This window comes from Eulemur rufifrons, unplaced genomic scaffold (assembly GCF_041146395.1).
Source record: "Eulemur rufifrons isolate Redbay unplaced genomic scaffold, OSU_ERuf_1 scaffold_114, whole genome shotgun sequence".
In the NCBI taxonomy this organism is placed as follows: domain Eukaryota; kingdom Metazoa; phylum Chordata; class Mammalia; order Primates; family Lemuridae; genus Eulemur; species Eulemur rufifrons.
The window spans coordinates 297865-316324 of record NW_027182896.1 but is presented as its reverse complement, the minus strand read 5'-3'; the positions used below and the strand labels follow the sequence as shown (position 1 = coordinate 316324).

Genomic DNA, 18460 nt, shown 5'->3' with positions numbered 1-18460 from the left:
TTATTGAGTGGATCCCACTACATGAGGGGAAAGTTCACGTTCTATCATGACACATGTCTTTTGTGGTCTGGTCTGATTCTCCCGTTTTGTCTCTCGATCTGATTCCTTATAACTGCGTTGCAGTTTTACCAGAGTACTTGGGTAGCCCTCACTTGCCATGTGGTCTTATGCCTCATCCTTTTGCTCACACTCCCCCGTCTGGAAACCCTTCACACTCTCACTCTGCACCTTGTCTGCCTTTCAAAATACAGCCCTATCTTTGCAGCATTTCCTGAGCTTCCCAGGCAGAACCAGCTCTTCTCTCCTTTGTGCCCTTACTGTACTTTACTTTAATTGTAGAACTCATGAATTATACTTTTCCTATTTGTTTTCATATGTTTCTACCTCCACTTGAATACGGGACTGAATCTGTCTTCTATTTCTATTTTCAGATTCTCCCCGGATAGCGTGTATGATTTGATAAACACAGTATATGTTTGTTGTCTTGCTGACTGAGTGGGTGCATGAGTGCGTAAATACCTTTTCTGAAGTTGTTTTTTTTTTTCTTTTTAATAGGAGGAAGAAAGAATGGTAGAACCTGGTATTGGTATTTTTGAAAGGGATCCACCACAGCAAACAAGTAATGACAATTTTATTTTTGTGTACAAAAATACTACAGGTGGTAAGTTAGAGACTATCTCTGAAAACTGTTCAATGCTCAAATGCCATTATGAAATAACCAATTAATGGGTAGACCCAGATAAAATATCTATTTCTTTTAAATAGTTTTCTTTTGCTGTCTTTATACTACTAACGTCTTCCTGGAACTGCTTCAACCTTCTGAAATTCTTTTTGGCTATGACTTTTATTTTCTTGAAATATTCATGAATGGAGATAGACTTGTACATGTCTTTGAAATTCACAGTAATAAATTTTCTCATTAATGTATCTGAATAATCTTTTATATATGTAATGTCCACATCAGGATCAGGAGAAAAGGAAGATAAAGAACCAAGTTTGTGTTTGGAGGTACTGTCTGTTGTTATTTTTTTAAAATATAGTCATTAGTGTTGTTAAAACATAAAGGGGGATGCTTTGACTTTATCACTTGTGCATAATAAGGAATTATTTTCTTATATTTTCAGCTCATAATTAATAAATATGTGCTAAGAATGTTACTGCTGCGTGGTACAATTCTGCTGATTTGCAGGATTCATTTAAGAAGCCAGTGTAGTATAGTACAAAATAATAAGGCTCAGGTCACAAGGAATCAGTTTGGCTTCTGAAATTATGTTTGTTTAAAAACTAGTAAAGAATTATTTCATGCAAACCTATGGCCAAATGTATGATTCTGTGGTAAATATGGATGTGTAAAAGTCTTAATGAGATCCAGACAGAAGCAGTTTGGACTGTAGTTTTTTATAACTTGGAACTCGAAAAGATAATGCCTGGAACTTGAAAGTATTGTCTGAACTTGAAAGCTCTGTCTGAAGGTGATGTTCAAGCTGCCAACTAAAGGATGAGAAGGAGCCGGGCATGTGAAAGTCGAGGAGGACATTTGGGGCAGAGAGAACAATGGATCACATGTGTTCATCACTTTACTGTGAACATCCTGGAAAGACCAGGAAGCAGGAAAGGGAGTGACCATCTTGATCATCAATTTTATTTTTATTATGATGATGTGTAAAAAAGAAAACGTGCAAATACCTGCATGGCATGCTTTAGATGCTTCAAAAATAAATGTTCTTATTCTTCTCTTTATATTAAGGCTTGCCATTACTCTTGAAGTTGTTTTTTAATTGGGAAAGAGTTGAGTGCTATATCTAATATCTGTTTGCTTTTATTTAAACACCACATGAAGAAAAGTTTTTGCTAATACTGTGTCATTTTATTCAATGACTTTTCTATCTGTAAAATTTTTATCAAAATATATTGAGATTTCTCCAATGTCTTGTTTACCTAAATAAAGCAGCATTGACAATGTTCAGGTTATATTCAACATGACATATTCCGAAGTTTCTTATACTGCTAAGTATCAAATTTTAACCTAAAAATTCCTATAATTAGAAGTATTTTAAATGTCTAATGCTATAAATTTTATAGCAAGTGTATTGTATTTTTAAGAAATGTTCTCTTATTTTTTGGTGGGGAGTACAAAGTAGAGTCAGTTATTTTGAGGGTAGTTCCTTGGTGAAATATGCACATAAGTCAATATTTTGTTTGTGAGTATGTTACATTTGGCCTTCCATGCTCCATTTACAGACCCATACACAGATAAAAGATGAGCTTGATCCAGACAACATATATGAAGTTCTCTATTGCAATTTTTTGGTTTTCAATACATCCTTCTCTTAGGTTTATGTGAAATTGCTTTTACAAAAGTAACTTCAGATATTTTTGAAGAAAGGTATTAGTAAATCTTGATGTAACTTATTATTTTTAACTGAAACTCATATTGATAATAATTTTACAGAGTATCTCAGAGGAGGATCTTAGATATTCACCCGGGGCTGCCGATGAAAAAGCAAAAAACACAGTAAATGCACAAGCAGAAGGTAAGAACTGTGTTTTATTAACAAAGTCATTTGATTCACCAAATCTGGGATTCTCCATTTCTAATATGCTTTGAGGTGATGTCAATGCTGCTGGTCCCTGGACCACCCTGAGTAGCGAGGGCGCACATTCCCTGTAGCGCAGTCTGGAAGAAGAGCCATTGGAGAGCAGTTCCAAAATAGGATCAAAGGAAAGCGTTATTTTGCTTTTATTTCTGACCGTGTTTCTAGTCAGAGGGGAAAAAGCAAAGAGATGAAGTAATCAAAATGATAGCTATAAGATATTACTACTAAATGAAGAGGAAAGAAGTGGTGGAAATAATCCACCAAAAGAATGGTGAGCACAGATCTGGAGGAGGGGCTGATAGTGGAGAAAGAGGGAGGAAAGGAAGAAGTTAGAGGTGCACGTGTGATTGGATAGTTGCTGCCCCAGAGATTGCCGGAAGCAAGACTGTGCGAGAACTGCGGAGGTAGGTACACCGCAGTGCCTCATCTCTCCTTTCCCTAGCTGTCAGGCATCAGATGTGTGCTGCATTGATATTCATTAATGAAAAGGAATTAATTTTAATATACGAGCATTGGCTGTTTTCTGAAGAAAGCCGAACTTTTTATAAACTAGCTGTTTTCTAAAAATCATTGAGATTAATGTGATATACACAAGGAAATTAATTTTAGAAACAAAATTATAAAACAATCAACATTTTTAACTCAATATGAGTGCTTCATATAAAGAAACAGATAGTATTATAAGCTGGTATAGAGAATACTGAGGAAGATTGTAGTTAGAATGGGGAAGGGATTGGGAGCGGAGGTCTGCAGTCAAGAAGCTCTGTCTGAAGGTGATGTTCAAGCCGCCAACTAAAGGATGAGAAGGAGCCGGGCATGTGAAAGTCGAGGAGGACATTTGGGGCAGAGAGAACAATGGATCACATGTGTTCATCACTTTACTGTGAACATCCTGGAAAGACCAGGAAGCAGGAAAGGGAGTGACCATCTTGATCATCAATTTTATTTTTATTATGATGATGTGTAAAAAAGAAAATGTGCAAATACCTGCATGGCATGCTTTAGATGCTTCAAAAATAAATGTTCTTATTCTTCCCTTTATATTAAGGCTTGCCATTACTCTTGAAGTTGTTTTTTAATTGGGAAAGAGTTGAGTGCTATATCTAATATCTGTTTGCTTTTATGGTGCCTTCTTAGCACAGCAGGCAGCAAGCACGTCAGTCTCATAATGTCTGTTTGCTTTTATTTAAACACCACATGAAGAAAAGTTTTTGCTAATACTGTGTCATTATATTCAACCACTTTTCTGTCTGTAAAATTTTTATCAAAATATATTGAGATTTCTCCAATGTCTTGTTTACCTAAATAAAGCAGCATTGACAATGTTCAGGTTATATTCAACATGACATATTCCAAAGTTTCTTATACTGCTAAGTATCAAACTTTAACCTAAAATTCCTATAACTAGAAATATTTTAAATGTTTCATGCTGTAAATTTTTTTTTTTTTTTTTTTTGAGACAGAGTCTTGCTTTGTTGCCCGGGCTAGAGTGAGTGCCGTGGCGTCAGCCTAGCTCACAGAAACCTCAAACTCCTGGGCTCAAGCGATCCTACTGCCTCAGCCTCCAGAGTAGCTGGGACTACAGGCATGTGCCACCATGCCCGACTAATTTTTTTTTCTATATATATTTTAGTTGGCCAGATAATTTCTTTCTATTTTTAGTAGAGACAAGGTCTCGCTCTTGCTCAGGCTGGTCTCGAACTCCTGACCTCCAGCGATCCACCCACCTCGGCCTCCCAGAGTGCTAGGATTACAGGCGTGAGCCACCGCGCTCGGCCCATGCTGTAAATTTTATAGCAAGTGTATTGTATTTTTAGGAAATGTTCTCTTATTTTTGGTGGGGAGTCCAAAGTAGAGTCAGTTATTTTGAGGGTAGTTCCTTGGTGAAATATGCACATAAGTTAATATTTGTTTGTGAATATGTTACATTTGGCCTTCCGTGCTCCATAGAATAAGCTCTGTAGAGCTTATTGTTTGACTTTTCTTGTCATTTTCAATGAATATTACACTGATTTTGAAATATAAAATGTTACTAATATCTAATGATTATGTGGTGATATGATTTTATGCTTTTTGATAAATATTTCAGTATTGAGAGCTGATTATACATAATTTCTTAGAGGTATTTTATATATGTTTTCCATGAGTGGACAAAGAAACTTTAAGATGGGAAAACGAGAGGACATAAGAAATGTAGGCCTAGCTGCAGTCCACACGGGTATGAATAATTTTATTCACTGTTGTTCTACAAGTGTGCATCCATGCTGATCAATTAAAGCACTTTTTCTCACGAGAAATGGCTTATACATTATACTAAACTGTCGTCACAACTGTGTCCTTAGTGAATGAGAGGACAACTGGAGAATATGATAAATACTCATAGCATAATGGTATAAATGATTCTCATGTGTTGCATTAAAGATACGCTGTATTCCTCTCCCATCAGCCTTGTCATTTATCCTCTCAGTATCATGACTCCCACCTCTGACTAAAGATCACTGTTCACAGTGTTATACGCACACTTTCCTATTTCAGTTATTTTCATTTGAAACATAATCACTTTCAACATCTTAACTACGTATTTTGTTAATATATTCCTATTTTTCTTCAGTTTGCTTCTGTCATGTTGTTGTTTGCACCAAAAAACAAAACAAAACAAAAACGCCAGAATAAAAAACAACCCCAAACCGAAAGTAAGCCCATTCAAAGCCGAGCTACAGGATGCAGCTCTGTACTAATTCTCCATGGCTGTACGACTAGCTTTGCCATCTTTGCATTAACATAATCCTTTCCATTGATTGCATGTCCCCTTTGTTTTTCAGGGTCTCCTGAGAAACAGCATCAGTTAAAGGTGATAACAAAATTTTTTCATCTGGAAATCTTCCATGTACCTTGTAGGAAATATGTTATTTATGATATACTTTGTTTCAAAGGCCACCATCACGGAAAAAGTTTCTAGTCCGAAAATAGGTGTACGAACAATAAAGGTGCAACGAGCCACATCAGGTACATTTTTTGGTGTTGTTATTTAGAGACAAGGTCTCACTGTGTCACCCAGGCTGATGTGCAGTGGCCCACTCAGGGCTCACTGCAACTTGAAACTCCTGGACTCAAGAGGTCTGTCTGCCTCCAATAAGTTCCCAGTCTTCAGTCCCTGACTTTGTTAGGGAACTGACAGAGGTAAATTAGGAGACTGGATGCTTTTTCCAGTGTTTCAAATACTTATTGGAACTGTGATCTTAACCTAGAGGAACTCTCTATGTTAACACGTTAGTCATGATATAACTTCAGTGTTAGATGACCTTATTGCTGTTACACTGATGATTTTTAGGCAGTGATACGTTGTGATGGTCACAGTGGGGGGGGGAGGTATCTGTGATTATTGAAAATGAGCAGAGTAATTAATCATTTCTTAATGACTGTTTGTCAGACAGAGACTTAAAAACAGTGATCCTGAAATGTTGTGGCCTTAGGGGCCTTTTGTAGCATTAAAACATATTGTGCAGAATGAAGCAACACCTGGAATTAGCTATACACTGATCCCAGGCTATTTGAGGATATATTAATACATATATGTGTGGTTCTAAATATTATATAGATTTTGTTTTCATGTCCTAAAATTTTATATAAATAGAATACACCGTCTATGTCTTTCTGCAATTTTTCATTTCCTCAACATTATGTAATATAATTGAGATCTATCTGTATTGACACAACTATCCCCGGTTGAATTTATTTTAAGTTCCTTATAATACTCCCTCACATCAATGTACCACATTTAACCGAATACTCAGGATGTGGATAACAGAGGGCACACATGGAAGTAGAATTAATTGGGGATTGCTGAGAGCTTTTGCATTAACTGCTGTATATCCTTTGATGTTTAGAATATTTTACAATAAAATGGAAAACATGTAATACAAAAAAAAGAATTATCTCTCGATGTATTCAGTTAAAATGCATACTGTACAGGGCACTGATATTTTATATTGGAAATATTTCTGCAAACACACATTTGTGTCAGGCCTGCCATTTGCATTATTGCCCTCTACTTCGTCTCCTTCCATTTCCTTATATGCCCCTGGAATTCCTTCTCCATGAAGGAGAGTGATGTCTCTCCAATGGAAACAAAAGGATGGACCTTTCCTTGAATTATTACTATCCTAGTACCTTCCAGTTTCATACAAAGCTTTCATAACCCGACTTCTGCCCACATCTCCATCGTTAGCCATCTCTCTGTGTGGCTTTTCCTGGCGTTGTCAAAAGGGGGAAAGCCCTTTTCACCAGTCGCTCTATGTTAGACAGATGCACATGCACCGTCAGGCTTCTCTCTCGCTCCTGCTGCTTCCCGGCCTGCTCTCCCTTTCTCCCGGCCTCTACAGCTTCTACTCAGGCTCACCTCACTCCTTAAGTCTCAGGTCAGGCCTGATCTCTGGAAAAGCCATTTTCCTTGACTTCCCTTTATATTCCTTTATATCCCAGTGCCAATAATTATTGAGTGAAATAGATAGAGATTCTTTGTGCAAAGATGTTTTGGAGGGCTGTTTTCTACAGTCCAGGAACAGAGGGGACAGTCATGGAAAGAAATCACTTACAGACCAGGTAGAGAAGTTAAAGTAGAGAAATCAGTAAAGTCATAAGGCAGCCCTAAGGAAGGAGATGCCTGTTTATCTGGGGAAAGAGGCAAAATGAAGGAGACCTTCACGTAGCAGCCTGAGTGTTAAAAGATGGAAGGAAATTTGTCAGAATAGCAGAGGAAAGCATTTGCGATATGAGGAACAGGGTGTACATTGTAAAGGCACAAAAAGTTACGGTAATTTTAGCAATGTTTACTGAGAAGCACATGTGCTGCATGTGGTTAAAAAGCTAGCGTTACTGTCATGAAGTAGAAAGCAGCACCCAGTGTTCTTTCTATGTTTTGCTATACCTTACAATTTTGTTGTTTCTCATGGCTTTGTTCATTTCTGGTGCATGCATGAATTTGTGAGTGGATCTGTGAGATGCTTGTGTGCCAGGTGGCTGATGACATCTGGTGCCTCCGTGAGTGGTGTCTTGAAGTTGTACCTAATTAGGAGAATTTTTTAAGCACGTAAACATTCTGCTACCCATTAAGCTTCATTTACACTCTCTCAATTTATACCAGTCACAAGTTTTTAATTTTCTGTTTTTATGAAGACTAAAGCTTTTATGGATTCGTTCTAAGTAGCTCATTTTAACTAAATCTGTAGACTGGACAGTGAAACAAGACTTTGTGACATCACAGCAAGGGGAAGAGGACCACAAAGGACATGAAATTCCAGTGATAAAGGTATCAGAAGATTACAATTAAATTTAATATTGTTTTCTTTACATGGCTGAGCTGACATAGTACAAGGGAGATTTCTTTTTGCAATAGCATTTTAGAATGAATGGGTTATAATTTAATATTTAATTTTAAATACCTTTTAAGTAGTAACAAAACTCAAAACATTCTTGAACTGAAGAGTAACTTCTAGCTAATCGTTTCCCTTTGAGTAAAGGCAAAGGATTTCTGGAAGTTTGTTTCCTCTTTAATTTTTGTGTCCTCCTTACATGATTGGAAGCCACGTCAAGAAGTGACACATAGTACTAAGCAACCCAAATTATCAGCGATTTCACAGTCATGGCCATTGAGTTGGACTCATATCAAAGAGTAATCATGGCCACTATTTGAAAATGTACATTTTCATATTGCCAGTCAGCAATGGCTCGATTAAACATTTCCTCTGCCGTGTGGTGTCTGATTCCCTTCAGTGTCCACACTCAGGGAGAGGATGGGGTCACGGGGCCTGTGCCTATGAAGAGAATCGTACCTCGCAGAATGGGGTCTTCAGTGTTAGGGTACACCAGTAAACGTCCAGCTGATTTCCATGTGGGAAATCATCAAATGGTACCGAAATTATTACATCCACTGTCATTAGTGGGTGTTAGAATACACTAGGCCAGGACTGATGGAGAAGGTCTGAGTCATTATAACGCTATCGTGCTGTGGTGTGTGATTTGCTTTAAGATTTAAGGTTTGGCTTATTTTCTGAGTGGATTTGATTTTGGCTCCTAGTTTTGTAAAGTTTGCATAGTCTCCAAATATAAACCTCTGGAAGCAGTGTTTAAATACATTGCAGGAGTTGAGTATTGAAAGTATGTTACACTTTCTTTCAAAGCCCACTGAGCCTGCCATCATTATGGATTTTACTTGTGTGACAATTGGTGGACGAAACATACAATGGGAACCAGCCAGACTAGGTACGTATTTTTGTTGTTGTTCCTTAGAGACAAGGTCTGGTGGTGTCACCCATGCTGCTGTGCACTGGCCCAATGAGGGCTCACTGCAACCTCAAACTCCTGGGCTACAGGTCTCTCTGCCTCCAATAAGTTCCCAGTTTGCAATCCCTGACTTTGTTCGGTAATTGAGGGAGGTGAATGAGGAGAGTGCATGATTTTTCCAGTGTTTCAATTGCTTATTGCAATTCTGATCTTTACCTAGAGGAATGCATTCTGCTAACATGTCAGTCATTATTTAACTTTACTTATTTTACCTTATTGTCATCATACTCATGATATTTAGGGATATATGTTGTGATTGTCTGATGCTATATCTGTGTGTGTGAGGGGGGAAGGTATCTGTGAATAATGAAAACAGAAAAGAAATGAATCATGTCTTAATGAGTCTTTGGTAGACTGCATGTTTAAAACGGTGATCCTGAAACTGTGTGGGCTTAGGGTCTTTTTGTAGTATCAAAAACTATTGTGTAGAATGAAGCAACACCTGGAAATAGGCAGGTATCATTCCCATTACCTCTCAAGTTATGTTCCTACATACATGTGTGGTTGTAAGTATTACATAGCCCTTGTTTTCATGTCCTAAAATTTTATATAAATAGTGTACACTGTATGTGTCCTTCTGCAATTTTTCATTTCTTCAACATTATGTAATGTATTTGAAATCTCTCTATATTGACACAGGTATACCTGGTTTAATTTATTTTAAGTTCCTTACAATCCTCCCTCACATGAATGTATGGCATTTAACCAAATACTCTGGATGTGAATGAGAGAGGACACACATGGAACTAAAATTAATTGGGGATTGCTGAGAGCTTTTGCATTAAGCGCTGTGTACCCTTTGTTGCTTAGAATATTGTACACTAAAATGGAAAACATTTAAAACAAAACCTAGATTTATCTCTCGATGCATTCTGTTTAAATGCATATTGTACAGTGCTCTGACATTTAAATAGGAACTATTTCTGCAAAGACTCATTCGTGGCAGGACTGCCTTTCCTTTCTTTTGCATTATTGCCTTCTACTTCATCTCCTTCCATTTCCTTATATGCCACTGGAATTCCTTCTGTAGCAGTAAGGGTGATGTCTCTCCAACGGAAACAAAATGATGACCCTTTCCTTGAATTATTACTATCCGACTACCTTCGAATTTCATATAAAGCTTTCATAATCTGACTTCTGCCCCCATGTCCATCGTTAGCCCTCTCCCTGTCTGCCTTTTTCTGTGGCACCATGAATAGGAGGAAAGGCCTTTTCACCAGTCTCTCTACATTAGACAGATGCACGTGCAGTTTCAGGCTTTTCTCTTGCTCCCACTGCTTCCAGGCCTGCTCTCCCTTTCTCCCTGCCTCTACACCTGCTACTCAGGCTCACCTCACTCCTTATGTCTCAGGTCAGGCCTGATCTCTGGAAAAGCCATTTTCCGTTATACCCCTTTAAGCCCAGTGCCTATAATTATTGAGTGAAACAGGTAGAGATTCTTTTTGCAAAGATATTTTGGAGGGTTGTTTTCTACAGTCTGAGAACAGAGGGGACAGGCATGGAAAGAAATCACTTACAGATGAGGTGGGGAAGTTTGAGTAGAGAAACCATTAATGTTGTAAGGCAGCCCTAAGGAAGGAGATGCCTGTTTATCTGGGGAAAGAGGCAAAATGAAGGAGAACTTCACGCAGCATCCTGAGTCTTAAAAGATGGAAGGAAATTTGTTAGAATAGCAGAGGAAAGGATTGGCGATGATATCAGGAACAGGGTGTACGCTGTAAAGGGTCTAACAGTAAGGGTAATTGTAGCAATGTTTACTGAGAAGCACATGCTCTGCATGTGGTTAAAAAGCTAGCCTTACTGGTATGAAGTAGACAGCAGTACCCAGTGTTCCTTTCTATGTTTTGCTATACCTTACAATTTTGTTGTTTCTCATGGCTTTGTTCATTTCTGGTGCATGCATGAATTTCTGAATGGATCTGTGAGATGCTTGTGTGCCAGGTGGCTCCGGTGAGTGGTGTCTTGAAGTTTTACATAGTTAGGAGAATTTTTTAAGCACGTAAACATTCTGCTACCCATTAAGCTTCATTTACACTCTCTCAATTTATACAAGTCAAAAATCTTTAATTTTCTGTTTTTATGAAGAATAAAGTTTTTGTGGATTTGTTCTAAGTAGCTCATTTTAACTAAATCTGTGGAATTGACAGAAGAATATGACTTTGTGACATCAGAGCAAGAAGAGAAAGAGCCCAAAGGACCTGAAATTTTGGCGATAAAGGTACCAGAAAATTACAATCAAATTTAATATTGTTTTCTTTGCATGACTGAGATGACATAGCACAGGGGGCTTTTCCTTTTGCACTAGCATTTTAGAATGAATGGGCTATGATTTAATATTTAATTTTAAATACCTTTTAAGTAGTAAAAAAACTCAAAACATTCTTGAGCTGAAGAGTAACTTCTAGCTAATCATTTCCCTTTGAGTAGAGGCAAAGGATTTCTGGAAGTTTGTGTCTTCTTTAATTTTTATAATCTCCTTACAGAATGCGGAAGCTAATATGAAGAACTGACACATAGCACTAAGCAACCAAAATTATGAACGATTTTACAGTCATGGCCATTGATTTGGACTCATATCAAAGAGGAATCATGGCCAATATTTGAAAATATATATTTTCATATTGCCAGTCACCAATGGCTCGATTAAATATTTCCTCTGCCATGTGGTGTCTGAGTCCCTTCAGTGTCCACACTCAGGGAGAGGATGGGGTCACTGGGCCTGTGCCTATGAAGAGAATCATACCTCGCAGAATGGAGCCTTCAATGTTAGGGTACACCAGTAAACGTCCAGCTGATTTCCATACAGGAAATCATCAAATCGTACCGAAATTATTATGTCCACTGTCATTAGTGGGTGTTAAAATATGGTAGACCTGGACTAAAGGAGAAGGTCTGTGTCAGTATAATGCTGTTGTGTTGCGGTGTGTGATTTGCATTAAGATTTAATGTTTGGCTTTTCTTTCTGATGGTGGTTGATTTCAGCTCCTAGTTTTGTAACTTTGCATGGTTTCCTAATAGTAACCTCTGGAAGCAGTGTTTAAATGCATTACAGAAGTGGACTATTGAAAGTATGTTACACTTTCTTTCAAAGCCCAGTAAGCGTGCCATCATTCGGAATGTTCTTCGTCGGAGAATGGGTCGAGGAAGAATAGGGGTGGAACCAGCCAGAGCAGGTATGTATGTTTGTTGTTGTTACCTAGAGACCAGGTCTTGTGGTTCACCGAGACTGACGTGCAGTGGCCCAATGAGGGCTCCCTGCAACCTCAAACTCCTGGGGTAGAGGTGTTTCTGCGTCCATGAAGTTCCCAGTTTGCAATCCCTGACTGTGTTCGGGAATTGAGCGAGGTGAATGAGGAGAGTGCATGATTTTTCTGGTGTTTCAATTGCTTATTGGAATCCTGATCTTTTCCTTGAGGAAAGCATTCTGCTAACATGTCAGGCATGATTTACCTTTAGTAACTTTACCTTATTGTTCTTATACTCATGATATTTAGGGAGTTATAGGTTGCAGTTGTCCGACAGAATGTCTGTCTGTGTGAGGGGGGAAGGTATCTGTGAATAATGAAAACAGAAGAGAAAGGAATCATTTCTTAATGACTCTTTGGTAGACTGCATCTTTCAAACGGTGATCCTGAAACTGTGTTTGCTTAGGGTCCTTTTGTAGTATCAAAAGACATTGTGTAGAATGAAGCAACACCTGGAAGTAGCCAGGTATCATACCCATGCCCTCTCGAGATATGGTTCCTACCTAAGTGTGTGGTTGCAAATATTATATAGACCTTGTTTCCATGTCCTTAAATTTTATGTAAATAGTGTATACTGTATGTGTCTTTCTGCAATTTTTTTCCCTCAACATTATGTACTGTATTTAAGATCTATCTGTATTGACACAAGAATCCCTGGTTCAGTTTATTTTAAGTTCCTTATAATACTCCCTCACATGAATTTACCATCTTGAACCAAATACTCTGGATGTGGGTAAAAGCAGACACACATGGAAGTAAAATTAATTGGGGATTGCTGAGAGCTTTGACATTAAGTGCTGTGTATCCTTTGATGTTTAGAATATTGTACATTAAAATGGAAAACATGGAGTACAAAACACAGAATTATCTCTCGATGTATTCAGTTACAATGCATAGCATACAGGGCACCGACATTTTATATTGGAAATATTTCTGCAAACACTCGTTGGTGTCAGGCCTGCCTTGCCTTTGTTTTGCATTACTGCCTTCTACTTCCTCTCTTTCCATTTCCTTAGATGCCTCTGGAGTTCCTTCTCCCTGTAGTAGCTATAGACATGTCTCTCCAATGAAAACCAAAGGATGAACCTCTCCTTGAATTATTACTATCCTAGTACCTTCCAATTTGATATAAAGCTTTCATAATCTGACTTCTGCCCACATGTCCATCGTTAGCCCTCTCCCTGTCTGCCTTTTCCTGTGGCACAGTGGATAGGAGGAAAGGCCTTTTGACCGGTCCCTCTGCTTTAGACAGATGCACATGCAGTTTCAGGCTTCTCTCTCGCTCCCACTGCTTCCAGGCCTGCTCTCCCTTTCTCCCTTCCTCTACTACACCTTCTACTCAGGCTCACCTCACTCCTTAAGTCTCTGGTCTGGCCTGATCTTGAAAAGCCATTTTCCTTTATATCCCTTTAAGCCCAGTGCCAATTAATATTGAGGGAAATAGGTAGAGATTCTCTTTGCAAAGATGTTTTGGAGGGCTGTTTTCTACAGTCCGGGAATAGAAGGGACAGCCATGGAAAGATATCACTTACAGATCAGGTGAAAGTTAGAGTAGAGAAATCAGTAAAGCTGTAAGGCACCCCTAAGGAAGGAGATGCCTGTGTATCTGGGGAAGGAGGCAAAATGAAGGAGAACTTCACGTAGCAGCCTGAGTGTTAAAAGATGGAAGGAAATTTGTCAGAATAGCAGAGGAAAGCATTAGCGATATGAGGAACAGGGTGTACATTGTAAAGGCACAAAAAGTTAGGGTAATTTTAGCAATGTTTACTGAGAAGCACATGCGCTGCATGTGGTTAAAAAGCTAGGGTTACTGTCATGAAGTAGACAGCAGTACCCAGTGTTCTTTCTATGTTTTGCTATACATTACAATTTTGTTGTGTTTCTCATGGCTTTGTTCATTTCTGGCACGTGGATGATTTTGTGAGTGTATCTTTGAGATGCTTGTGTGCCAGGTGGCTGGTGACATCCGGTGCCTCCGTGAGTGGTGTCTTGAAATTTTACAGAATTATGAGAATTTTTTAAGCATGTAAACATTCTGCTACCCATTAAGCTTCATTTATACTCTCTCAATTTATACAAGTCAAAATTTTATAATTTTTTGTGTTTATGAAGACTAAAGTTTTTATGGATTTGTTCTAAGTAGCTCATTTTAACTAAATCTGTGGAATTGACAGCAGAACATGACTTTGTGACATCAGAGCAAGGGGAGGAAGAGCCCAAAGGACCTGAAATTGCGGCGATAAAGGTACCAGAAAATTACAATCAAATTTAATATTGCTTTGTTTGCATGACTGAGATGACATAGCACGGGGGCATTTTCTTTTGGAATAGCATTTTAGAATGAATAGGTTAGAATTTAATACTTAATTTTAAGTAGTAACAAAACTCAAGACATCCTTCAACTGAAGAATAACTTGTAGCTAATCGTTTCCCTTTGAGCAGAGGCAAAGGATTTCTGGAAGTTTGTTTCCTCTTTAATTTTTGTGTCCTCCTTACATGATGAGGAAGCTCACATCAAGAAGTGACACATAGTACTAAGCAACCCAAATTATCAATGATTTCACAGTGATGGCCATTGAGTTGGATTCATATCCAAGAGTAATCATGGCCAATATTTGAAAATATACATTTTAATATTGCCAGTCAGCAATGGCTCGATTAAATATTTCCTCTGCCGTGTGGTGTCTGAATCCCTTCACTGTCCACACTCAGGGAGAGGATGGGGTCACTGGGCCTCTGCCTATGAAGAGAATCGTTCCTTGCAGAATGGAGCCTTCAGTGTTAGGGTACACCAGTAAACGTCCAACTGATTTCCATGTGGGAAATCATCAAATGGTACCGAAATTATTACATCTGCTGTCATTAGTGGGTGTTAGAATACGGGACACCTGGACTGAAGGACACAATATGTGTCGGTACATATCGCTGTGATGTTGTGGTGTGTGACTTCCATTAAGATTTAACGTTTGGCTTCTCTTTCTGACTGGGCTTGATTTCAGTTCCTAGTTTTGTAAAGCTTGCATAGTTTCCTAATAGTAACCTCCGGAAGCCGTATTTAAATATATTATAGGAGTTGACTGTTGAAAGTATGTTACACTTTGTTTCAAAGCCCAGTAAGCGTGCCATCATTCGGAATGTTCTTCGTCGTCGGAGAATGGGTCGAGGAAGAATAGGGGTGGAACCAGCCAGACCAGGTATGTATATTTGTTGTTGTTACTTAGAGCCAAGGTCTTGTGGTTCACCGAGGCTGATGTGCAGTGGCCCAATGAGGGCTCCTCGCAACCTCAAACTCCTGGGGTAGAGGTGTTTCTGCGTCCATGAAGTTCCCAGTTTGCAATCCCTGACTTTGTTCAGAAATTGAGGGAGGTGAATGAGGAGAGTGTGTGATTTTTCTAGTGTTTCAATTGTGTATTGGAATTCTGATCTTTTCCTTGAGGAAAGCATTCTGCAAACATGTCAGGCATGATTTACCTTTAGTAACTTTACCTTCTTGTCATTGTACTCGTGATATTTAGGGACTTATAGGTTGCGGTTGTCTGACTTTATGTCTGTGTGTGTGAGGGGGGATGGTATCTGTGAATAATGAAAAGGGGAAAGAAATGAATCATTTCTTAAGGACTCTTTGGTAGACTGTGTCTTTAAAATGGTGATCCTGAAACTGTGTGTGCTTAGGGTCCTTTTGTAGTATCAAAAGACATTGTGTTGAATGAAGGAACACCTGAAAGTAGCCAGGTATCATTCCCACGCACTCTCATGACATGGTCCTACATCAGTGTTTGGTTGTAAATATTGTATAGACCTTTTATCCATGTTCTAAAATTTTATATAAATAGTGTGTACTGTATGTGTCTTTCTACATTTTTTCCCCTCAACATTATGTAATGTATTTCAGATCTATCTGTATTGATACAAGTATCCCTGGTTTAACTTAAGTTCCTTTTAATACTGCCTCAAGTGTATGTACCATATTTAACGAAATATTCCGTATGTGGATAAGAGATGGGAACGTGCAAGTAAAATTAATTGGAGATTGCTGACAGCTTTTACATTAAATGCTGTGTATCCCTTGATGTTTAGAATATTGTACATTAAAATGAAAAACATGTAATACAAAACACAGAATGATCTCCCGATGTATTGAGTTACAATGCATAGTATACAAGGCACTGACATTTTAGATTGGAAATCTTTCTGCAAGCAGTCATTCATTCGTGTCAGGCCTGCCTTGCCTTTGTTTTGCTTTATTGCCTTCTACTTCATCTCCTTCCATTTCCTTATATGCCTCCGGAATTCCTTCTCCCTGTAGTAGTTGCAGTAAAGTCTCTGCAACGGGAACAAAAGGATGACCGTTTCCTTCAATTATTACTATCCTACTACCTTCCAATTTGATATAAAGGTTTCATAATCTGACTTCTGCCCACATGTCCATCGTTAGCGCTCTCCCTGTCTGCCTCTTCCTGTGGCACTGTGGATAGGAGGAAAGACCTTTTCACCGGTCCTCTATGTTAGACAGACGCACATGCACTTTCAGGCTTCTCTCTCGCTCCTGCTGCTTCGCGGCGGCCTCTCACTTTCTCCCCGGCCTCTACAGCTTTTCTTCGGGCTTCACCTCCATCTTGAAGTCTCAGGGCAGGCATGACCTTTGGAAAAGCCATTTTCCTTTCTAGCCCCTTAAGCCCAATGCCAGTGTTTATGGAGCAAAGTAGATAGAGAGTGTTGTTCCAACGATGTTTTAGAGGGTTATTCCCTACACTCCAGGAACAGAGGGGACAGCCATGGAAAGAAATGGCAGACAGTTGAAGTGGGGAAGTTAGAGTAGAGAAATCAGTAAGGTGCTGAGGCAGCCCCAAGGAAGGAGATGCCTGTTTCTGTGGGGAAAGGGCCAGAATCAAGGAGGACTTCACACAGGAACCTGGATCTTAAAAGATGAAAGAAAGTTGTCAGACTACTGGAGGAAAGCATCTCCGATATAAGGCAATGGGTGTCCGCTGCTAAAGCTACAGAAAATAAGAGTGATTTTGTTTTTCCCAATCATAAGTAAGAAGCACATGCTCGGTATGTATCTCAAAAGGTCCTGTTAATATTATGAAGTAGTCAATACCATACACTTTTCCTTTATGTGTTTCACTGTAGTGTTCAATGGTGTTTTGTGTCTGATGGTTGTGTTCATTTCTGTTGGGCAGATGAATTTCTGAGTGAACGTTTGAGATGTTTGTATGCCAGGTAGCTGGTGACATTGAGTGCCTCCCCGGAGTGGTTTCTTCAAGTTTTAGATAATTAGGAGTATGTTTTTAAAAAAGTAAACCTTGTGCTACACTTTATGCTTCATTTGCCATCTCTGAATTTATAAAAGCAAAAAATCTTTAATTTTCCGTATAGTTTTATGAAGATGATAGCTTTTATGGCATTACTCTTAGCTCATTTTAACTAAATGTATGGATTTGACAGGAAAACAAGACTTTGGCACACTATCAGAGGAAAACGAGGAAGAGTCGCCAGGAAGTGAAATTAACGTCACATGGGTATAAGAAAATTATATATAAGTTACTTGTTTAAGATTGTTTTCTTTGTATGACTAACATGAAATAGCAGAGGGGATTTTTTCCCTTTGGAAAAGCATTGTAGAACCAGTGCGTTGTAATTTAATATTTCATTTTAAAAATCTCTTAAGTTGTCATGAAACTGAGAACATTCTCAAACTGAATGGTAAATAACAGGTAGTCTTTAGATGCAAAGGATTTCTGAAATTGTGTTCATTCCTTAATTTTTATACCCTCCGTACGTGAAAAGGAACCTAACATAAAACTGACACGGATCACTAGGCGATTGAAATTGTGAAGAATGTCAAACTCATGGCCTTTCTTTGGATTCACATTTAATGAGTCATGATTCCCAAAGTTTCAAAGTTTACATTTCATATTGCCGGTCAGTAAAGCCTAGGTCAGATGTGTCTCCTGCCCTGTGGTCTCTGATTCCCTTCAGTGTCTAGGTTCAGGGAGAGGATGGGCTGATGCAGCCCATGGCCCTTAAGAGAATCGCACCCCCCAGAATGGGGCCTTTGGTGAGAGGATCCGCCAGTGGGTTGTGACTTACATTAGGCAGGAAATCAGTAAATGGTTTGAAAGTCATTTTGTCACCTGTCCTTAGTGGGCATTAACGTATACTAGACCTGTAGTGAAGCACAGAGTCTGTCAGGTACTTGACACTGTCCTACTATGGTACAGAATTTGAATTAGCATTTTAGGATTGGCTATTCTTTCTGACTGGTGTTGATTT

At 38.7% G+C, this 18460-nt stretch overlaps 1 long non-coding RNA gene across 1 annotated transcript; it reads left to right on the top strand.

Annotated features, from left to right (window-relative positions):
* The first annotated feature begins 954 nt into the window (after positions 1 to 954).
* Positions 955 to 5748, top strand: LOC138379681 (uncharacterized). Its single transcript, XR_011232266.1, has 4 exons — positions 955 to 1008; positions 2453 to 2534; positions 5420 to 5448; positions 5531 to 5748. It is a non-coding gene; the product is annotated as an uncharacterized lncRNA (long non-coding RNA).
* Positions 5749 to 18460: the final 12712 nt, after the last annotated feature.